Source organism: Pteropus vampyrus, unplaced genomic scaffold (assembly GCF_000151845.1).
Source record: "Pteropus vampyrus isolate Shadow unplaced genomic scaffold, Pvam_2.0 Scaffold192, whole genome shotgun sequence".
Classification (NCBI taxonomy): domain Eukaryota; kingdom Metazoa; phylum Chordata; class Mammalia; order Chiroptera; family Pteropodidae; genus Pteropus; species Pteropus vampyrus.
The window spans coordinates 77,914-87,952 of record NW_011888973.1 but is presented as its reverse complement, the minus strand read 5'-3'; positions in this window follow the sequence as shown (position 1 = coordinate 87,952).

Genomic DNA, 10,039 nt, shown 5'->3' with positions numbered 1-10,039 from the left:
ATTAGTGCATGAATTGTTATAGCTGTAAATAAACATGAATTTCTTTTTCATGTTGTCTTTTCATTTTTGATGTCTAGTGTTAGTAATACATATAACGTCTACAGCGTTTTGTATCATGTAAGAGAATATTGACGTAGGTACTGACAGGCTATTCATCTCATAAACAGGCAACATAACCTTATGGTTTTGAAAAATGTCACACAGTACTGTAAATGTATTTTCTTTCTTATAATTTTAATAACATTTTCTTTTCTCTAGCATACTTTATTGTAAGAATACAGTATACAATACATATTATATAGAAAATGTGTGTCAGTTGACTGTTTATGTTGTCAGTAAGACTTCTGGTCAACAGTAAGCTATTAGTTAAGTTTTGGGGAGGAGTCAAAGTTAAATGTGGGTTATCAATGATAGGGGGGTTGTTCCTCCTGCCCATACATTGTTCAGGCATCAGCTGTACAATACTCCAAGTGTTTGAAAAGTGGGTGGACAGTCTTCTTAGCATAGCATGGCAATGCAGACTTTCCCCTGATATTTTAGTGACTTAAGTGAGAATTTGAAATGACCGAGGACTGGAAGCAGATGAGTTGATCCCTGAAGTCTTTCCTGTAGTTTTAAACCTCATTTTTATAGCTTAAAATTCAAGACAAGGCCTGGGTTTCATGATGGAAAAATATTTAGAGTTTTAAATAGATGCTTAGAGTGGTTTCCAGACAAATTACTCTGCATTGCTGACATAGTCTAACCAGAGTGACAACTAAAAAACTGGTCTTATGAATTTTCTTAACTAAGATGTGCTGCAATATTCTCCATTAATTCTTCTCTCAATGTTCCTTGGAAATATGGTTTGAGGAGTGTAGATGGCATATGGTTTGTCACGTGGTGAACATTAACATGTTGTACTGTTCGCTTTTCCCCCATAATGTTCAGTGTGTGTGCTAAAAACACTGATCTTCTAGGAAGCCAACTGCTCCTGACCTTGACATAAAAGTAGTGTCTGCAATTTTAGGACGTGCCAGTGTTGTTACTTGGCTTCTTTTCATATCACAAAGATCCCTCATTTTAAACAAGCCTTTCATTTTAAAAGCACCTGCTGAAGGCTGACATATCTCTGATGTATTCTGCAGAATCCTGTAATGTATCTCGTTTAAATTCTCTAGGGTGTTAACCCAAGTCTTCTCATATATTATCTTTGGACTGGCTGTTATATCTGCATCTGGGCCAATTTCTAGTTTGACTTAATAATTTTTCTTGAACAAAAGCTGCAAAGTGGCCAATTTGTGTAGAGCTTACAAGGTACTTCAGTAGGCATGAATGTTGCTGTTTTCTGATTATGTGACTGTGTGATCATGCGTGCACATACATGTAATAATCATGTTAGTATTCATAAAATCTAGGTAATTTGGCAGCCCTAAATTGTGAGTTTCTGGAGTCTTAATGGGGGATAAAAATGTAATATGGAAATTATGGAAATTATTGATTGAATATTTTCAATCGTAGCTTCTTTTGTTTTTTTCTCTATTGTCATTTTGTGTTATGACATTTTGCATATGGATAAAGCTACATATGGCATATCCTTTGTCTCTGGAAATTTTTATATCGACAGTGGAGATCAAGGGAAAGCTTAACTGTCCTTTTATGATGAGTTATACTACTGATAAATCGTAAGTACTCAGAATGATGTTAAACATTAATATTCTTCTGTGTTTCCTACAGTACCAATCTGAGGTTCTATTGCAGACTGATTCTCCTCTTGTTATTTTCAAGAGAAGTCTTTTCTTACGTACCCTGCCCTGACATCTTTGCCTTTTTCCTCAAACCAAATGCACTTAAATTTTCTCTTGTGCATTTTCTTTATGGGTCTAGGATTACTGTAGCTTTTCAGATTTTGGGTCATATATTGATTATCATTACTCCTAAGAACTCACTTTTAGTTATTTTTGAAAATAATAACAGCTTTAATATATGCTCATATAAGGTTTTTGAGATGAAATTCATAACATAAAATTAACCATTTTAAAGTGAACAATTCTGTGCGATTAAGTAATTTAACAATGTGACACAACCACCACATCTGTCTAGTTCTAAACATATTCATCACCTCTCAGTTAAATCCTACACCCATTAAGCACTTATTCTCCATTTCATTCTCCCCTAAGACCTTGGCAGCCACCATTCTATCTCTTCTGAATATTTAAAACAAATGGAATCATACAATATGTGACCTTTTTTGAAATAGGTATGATGTTAGATTGGTAAAAATTAGGTCTCTTTTATTTCTATACCCCCTCCCACGAATCAGAGGCATCCAACTAATTTAGATATTTGGGAAATCAGATAGTATAAAAATAATAACAATAAAACGTCAGTTTCACCTTCCACAGATTTTCCATTGAGTAACTGTCTTTTATATTATTCGATTTTATTAAAAAAAATTTTGAGTCATTTGTTGTATTATTGTTTAAGTTAAATTTGACAATAAAAATATCATAATAACGGCATCTGCTCCCAGACAAGACAGAAAAGTTTTTATCGAATTAGGTCTTTTACAAAGGTAAGCTAAGACAGCAGGATATAAACTATAAAAGAACTGTTTAAAAGCATTAAGAGATTGACTAAGGCAGCCAGTGTTTGAGGAGTTTCTTCTCTGTTAGATGAAAAATGCACTGAATGATTCTTATATTCACATATCCTTTTCCCTTGGAAAAATGATAATTCTTAATGTAGGGACTAAAGGTCAATCCAAAAGCAGTTGGCTTAGGGGCCGAAGCATTCTTCATGGGAAGAGGAGACAGTATGACTTTCTAGGCAGTCAAGGCATCTAGGGTTTTGAGGGGCTGGGATCTCAAAGAGGAAGAAACCATATAGAAATTAGTTCAAAATACTGTTCACAGTTTTCCCTGGCGTATATGTTGTTTCCTGAATATGCAAGGGGACGCTATAAGAAAACAGATAGAAAGGAACTAGTATATGCATAAAAATATGATCATGAATTTAAATAATATCATAATATTAGTAATATATAGGTTGAGTTTCAGGAACCTTCAAAGTATAGGAGTCCTGCTAAATACCTTACGATTTTAGCTGAGACCACAAAGAACTTTGCTCGAAGAATAATTACTATGTCTTAGTAAGAGTAAACATTTTTACATATAGATTTTAAACTCACAAAAGACATTATATTGTTATTGTTTTAAATAGCCAATATCCATTCTGAATTAACCCCATATTTACTTTTCTTGTTTCTATTTATTCCGTACTAGAATTCTATGTTTCCTACAAGGCTCATTTTCTTGACTGAAAAAAAAAAATCCCTTGAATATTTAATACAATCAGTCTTTCTGTTTACATATTCTCTTAGTTTTTCTTTGTGTGAAAACAGAATTCAAGGTTGGATGTTATTTAAGTGCCTTGAGTATGTAATTCCATCGTCATATAACTTTCATTGTTTATATTTAATAGTCTGTCATCAGTCTAGATGGATTTGGGACTTGACGTTTTAAGACACTTAAAGTTCTCAATGATCATTCTTCTTGTGGTGATTGCCAGCTTTTTCTGTAGAGGTCAGTAGACCTGTATGGTACCCTTATGCAATCAGAATTTTGTTAAATGACTTGTCTTTATAATGTGATGAAACAGCTTTCGAGAATGTGGTAAGGGCCCCCCTCCCCATCATTTTCTGATTCCATGCGGAGGAAGACTAGCACTCCTAAAACCCTGCCGCATTCATTTTTCCCTAGAGGAGAGGGGTGTATTATCTGTCTGATGTGAGCAAAATGAGCTCAACCTTCTTCTGACTTTCACATTTTGCTCGTTTTACTTTAAAGGAGCATCACTCGTCTCTTCTCTTCCATCCTGTAAATTATCAGAGGAGACTGTGACCTCGTTTAAGGAGTCCCTGCAGTTTGTGAGCACTGCCTGTGCCTGGATGGATGAGTGCATCTAAATTTTGGAGTTCAGTTAGAAAGCCCATTTAATTGAGCAGCTAATGCATGTCCTTTCATGTAACTTTATCGGTAATAAAGTTCACAGCTTGAACTCTATCTGAAACCTTTCTTGACCTTAATTAGTTTTAAACTTTAAGAAGAAGAATGCTATTTATTGGACCTCCTTTGTCCCACAATTATTCTAAGTATTTTCTGTTGATTAACCTATGAACTTTTTTTTGTAAGGAAGAGAGCAGAGGAAGAAGAATTGACAGAAAGTTTAGTTCCCTTTTACTCTGCAACCTATCACATTGGATCTCATCTCAGATCAGATCTTCTGCCATTCAAATAGAGTTTGGAATCATCTTAACACAATTTTCAGTTGATTTTCTTTTCCAAATACAGTCAGTTTTCATTATTCATGGGAATTTTCTCCTATAAAGTCAGCAGAAACACTGAATTATCAAATCATTGCTCCTAGAGGAAATTCAAAGTTCCTGTGAGCCTCTAGTTGCAACATGTTTGTCAACTGATCAACACATACTCCTATTTTATGTGTCTTTCTGTTTAAAGAATCCTTATTTAATCTATATGGTGGCTTTATTAACATCGAACTCATGGCCATTAGCACTGTAAGCATGCCTGAATGAAGCGTCTCTAACACACATATTTTCTCCATCACATCACAGCCTTTTTGTGCTTGGTAGCACTACGTGGCAGGTCAGCAATAGGTCGTTTAACAGTGAAATCATCAACAAAATGCACAAAAAGGGTGAAAACTGTGTCACTAAATAGTTTGTGAGAAGGACACTTGCACACAATATGAGATCTATAAAAAAGGCAGCGTGCTGCCTCGTTCAGCCTCAGCTGGCAACAGACAAGTCGGACAGTGAGAATTTGCAGCCCTCTGTGTGTCCGTGAATGACGATGAATGTACCCTGAATATCGATTTGGGGGTGATAAATAAATTTTAGCAGGTGAATTCACAAATGTGGACTCTGTGAATAGCGAGGCTCTACGGTATGTTAGAGCCCCTAGTGATATATTGTATACTTTCTGAGCATTCTTTTCCCTGCCTCCAGAATATTCTAATAAGATTATAAATATATGCTCTGAAAGCACTTATTATTTTAGCTCAATATAGGAGCCCGTCAAATGAGGGTTCTTATACAATTTTCTATTTCTAAGTTTATCTCTGAGAAAAATATACAACTAGAGAAAACAAAATCAACTAACTTTATATGTGGAAGTAAAATCCCAACGCAGTGCTAAAACTAAAAAGAATTCTGTGAGGTATTTAACCTGGCAGGTTTTTATTTCAACACATTTTTGTTGAATGATGAAAGTAAAAGAATTTTTATAACAGAGGTCTTCTCTGGTGACTATCCACTTTTCATTTTCACTATCTGCTATCAGGTAGAAACCGGTTGAGCTGTAGCTGAATTACTTATGACTATCATTTTCCATGAGGTGATGGGCACCCTCTCTCTTTTCTCATGATCCCTTACATTAAACATTTCCCTCAAACCCCTGTGCTCTGAGAGATAAAACAAATATAATATCCCAAATCAGTCACCCCTACAAATCAAAACAAGTTAGCAAATCGCTTTCTGTTTTCCTTGCTGATTCAGAAAGCATTTCTCCTTGCATCTGTTTGCTCTGATCGTTTATTCAGCACGTCCTGAAGGAGCAGGAATACCAAACCGGGTTCAGCTTTTACTTTTTATCCACCTGATACAAATCCTTCCTCATTATTAGCAGTGACTGTTTTGTGTTTGTAATTTATTGATCTTTGCGTCAGAGTCAATTTTTATGTACTCTTCGGGGTCCCTTGGCATCTCCTCAGCCACTCGCTGTGCTTCACGTGCCTGACCAACGGCTCTGGGCCCCAGCTCCCGCCATCTGGGACCGACTTGTCCTCTCCACAGTGCTTGGCTGTTCTCCTCAGGCCTCCTCGTTATAGCACAATGGCTGGCCACATGCCCTGTGGGTCTGTTACCTCTCGCTCCTTCTGGATTTGGGTAAAACAATGAGTGATAGAGCCTGAGATCTGACACCTGGAATAGCAGCTGAAAGGGCCACTGGCGCCACACAGAAGTGCAAGGGCATCACTTCCCAAAGGCGCGAACTTCGACCCGTAGAAACGAGAGAATAAGAGAATCAGAAAGGTCAGTATAGTTTTCTCTTTGCTCTTAGGTGACTCAGAGGCCTGGTGGATGTCTCTGCTGGGAGACCTGCAACGCCCGTCTTCATGGCTCGTCGTAAAGCCATAGGCGACATCGTAGCACATAACTGCACATGGCTTTCTGTCTTCCCTTTTTACACGCCTGCCAAATCACGTTTCGGTGCATCCGTGCTCCCTTCCCGCTCTGTTCTCCAGGGAATCCAAACCAAGACAGGTCTCCCAATTTGATCTCTTTCTTACCAAGGGATCAGACTAATAAGGGTTTCTGATTTTTCTATCTATTATTTCTCTTAAAAATAGAAATCCCAGTCATACAGTCAGCTGAGAAAACTTCTAATATTAATAAGGAAATAATCTCTACAGAACTGAATGTATGGCGTAGATATCACATTGACACATATTTCAACTTGTATGTTTTCTACCCGAGAATAAAAAAAGAGGGAGGGTTAATTTAGTCGGAAACGCAGCCGGTACATATGCGGAGTGAGGGCCTTTCTTAAGAGTTTTAGTGCATATTATATTCCATTCATGTATTATTCAGAACAGCTAATACATAAAACACAACTCAGGTGACAACCAGTGATAGTCACGCACCCTTCCACCCTCCTCTGTATCACCCCGTGAAATGCTTTTCTCCAGGCTCTGCTCACAGAAGCAAAACAGTTGGGGGCGGGGGGGGCGACACTTCACACTGTCTCCCAGGGAGAAGTCGTGCGACACACTTCTCATTAAGAAATAAGGGATTTGGAGTAAGTCCATGGAAGTGAAAATCCATTAGGTAATTAGTGCTAAATGTCTGGAGTTTTCATTTGAGGATTTCTGGTGTCACATGGCTCTTGAAATGACAGTGTCGTTCGCAGAGCTCTGGCTCAGTCTTGACGGATGTATGTATTCAGAAGAGTCGTCATTGCTAGTTACCCTGCCATGTAAGTATTTGTTAACTGTGTATCTTTGGGTGCCATTATGGCCCTTTTGTCAAGGTACCTGGAGGCTCATTATGAATTTTAAGAAGAATATTTAGCAGCAATATGTAGTTGTTTTATGACTAGTTTCCACGGGACTGAGAGAGTTAGTAGTGGACTTTTTCTTGCTAAAACTTCAGAAGCGTATGTGGCTACATTCTAGCGTTTCCCCAAACTTAGCTGTCGTTGCTCCGAATGCATGTTAGAAATTCCACTCGCCTCTTTCCGTCATTCGTGGGATTCTCTCATTCTTTACTGTTTCCATTTCTTACCACACAAGGTATTGTCCCTCTGTCCAAGAGATAACTGTTCTATATTTCTAACTATTAAAAGATGCTTTTTCATTTTCTTCCCGTTCTGGAATAACCACTCCCAATCTCATCCAAATACCTAGTTTCCTCCAGCGTCCCCCGTCTCATTTGAAATTGCCACTACCCTCCTTCTCACTCAAGTCACATAAACAAAACATTCTCCTTCTCCACTTTTTAGCCTCTCTTTTGTCCAGATATTAGATTCTCTAGCATTTATTCACTTCCGACACTTTAAAACAAATAAGTCTATATTTTTGGGGCAGTCACTTCTGATAGATTATAGAGGTGTCGTTGTATTAAACATTGTGATTAAAGAGTTAGAGACACTTGTGCTTTTTTTAACCATAGAAATGCATCCTTAATTTTTTTTCCTACGAGTCTGTTACCTGTTTGCACTTTTTTGAGAGTATGCTTTGGAAATCCCAGGTCTGAAATACGGTTCTCTTCTCTGTCTTACACTGTGTTGCTGTGAATAGGTTATTCAGCTTTTTGGAAGACTTAATTTGTCATCTACCTAAAGAAGACAAATATTACCTGTCATTTAGGGTGATTTGGAGGTTTAAAGGTGTTTTATGAAAATTCCCCGGATAATGGCTAGGATCTGGTATTCACTTGAGGAATAGCAATCGTCCTCCCTAGATGGTGTGACCTGGTAGCACATATATGTTCATTTGGAAAGCTGTCTCAGCCACCACACCTAGCATCAGAAGGGAAGAGGAATTTGGAGGTAAAGATAAAAGTACAGAAGAAGAGTAGCATATGGCTCTACCCCATGGCCATTTGAAATGACCAAACACGTTTTACTCTTTCTTTTTGGAGTAGACATTGAGAAGCTTTGAAAGTAGAAAATATTTTGTCCTAAGAAGTTCAGTAGCTTCACTAAAGAACAAAAGAGCTATATTATAGGAAGTGAAGCAAGACCGAGGCATTTTACTGGAAGATCTTTCAAGTCTCTGCTCGCCTTCATTTATCTCAGCTCTATTTGGCATAGCTTTGATAACAATACTAAAAGACTCTGTTAATTAACTCTTAGGACACATAAGAGTTAACTGTGTGTGTGTGTGTGTGTGTGTGTGTGTGTGTGTGTGTGTGTAAAGCGTCTTATTTCAGATCATTAGTCCTATTTCAAAAAGACCCAATAAAAATTTTAGTATCAGTAGTTTTCTGAAAAACAATCTTTACCATTAAACCAAAACAACCTTTTGTTTTATCATTAATTTCCTTTGTAAATTTTAATCAGTTTTTTTTTAACTGAGCTGCCTTATAAATAGTACACATATATCTAGACTGCAGTGAAGAATGATTTATTTAAAATTACTAACTGAGAGACTCATTTTATTTAACTTTACTTCTTTGTTGGCAAACTGGAAGAATGCCAGATGGTAATTTTTTGCTACTTATTTCCAAGAGTATAATAAATCATTTTTCACTTTTACAAATGATAATTTTAATAAGACTTATGATATGTACTGGATCCAGAAAAATATTTCCATCTACTCTTCCATAAACAACTCATGAGTTAGGAAAATATGAACAAAGTCTCCCTAAGTGACTGAAGATGTCGTAGCTGGCATTACGCTCTGCTTCATGCTGTCATTCTGAAGGACTGGGGCGTAGGAGATGTCTTTTCTCTCTCTTACTCTTCAGTAGACTTACCTTCCTAGTTACATGCTCTGAAAATATCTTTCACCATTCTTTTGCTAGACTCACAACTATTGTAATTAAATAATTGTGTGATTATCCATTTAATGGTAAAATCTTAAAACCATAAGCACAGTAATTTTATTATCTTAGTCAAAACCCTGTTACCAATCCCCAGGAAAAATGCCATGTGTCTGGGAAAAGCACAGAAAATAATTAATTAGACTGATGAGTAACGTGACATTTTGTGAAGCTGTCTGTACATATTTCGTCACCGAATCTCTAAGAAATAATGCTATGACCTGACAGATTTGGGAATGCCTCTTACTTTCTGGGACAGTCTATATCTGAGTATTTTAAATTTGTGATACAGAAATTTTAGGATATTTGGAGTTACAAGCCAAAGGGTTTTATATCTCTTTGTTTTTGTTTGTTTGTTTTTGTTGTTGGTTTTTTTTTTTTGTTAAGTAATTACTCATGCAGGACCTAGATAGTGCATTTTCTGCTTTCAGTCCTTTGCATGATGGTAGAAATCTTCAATTTTCTGATATTTCATGGCAAGATGCTAGGGGCTGGCAACAGCGAGGATGGCTGTACTTCAGCTGAGGTTTTCCAATACTGATTCGAAAAGAAGGAGGGTGTCCTTATTGTGTATTGAAGTTAATTACAGCTTCCGCTCAATGTAAAATCAAATCATTTTGGTAAAAATTATTACAATTAACTTTTGCCTCATTAGGCATACAAATAGACACACCTATTTAGGGATGAGTGTATATATATTCACATGCACATACACATATATGGCACTAAATATATGCATATATAGCCCTGTGTGTGTGTGTGTGTGTGTGTATGTATGTATGTATGTATGTATGTATGTATATGTGTGTGTATATATTCCTATGTATACATATGTAAAAATATATATGTATTTATATCGGAACATATGTGAGTAGGACTGCTTAAAGGTTGATTGATTCATGCCTTAATGATATCATCAAGGATCTAGTATTT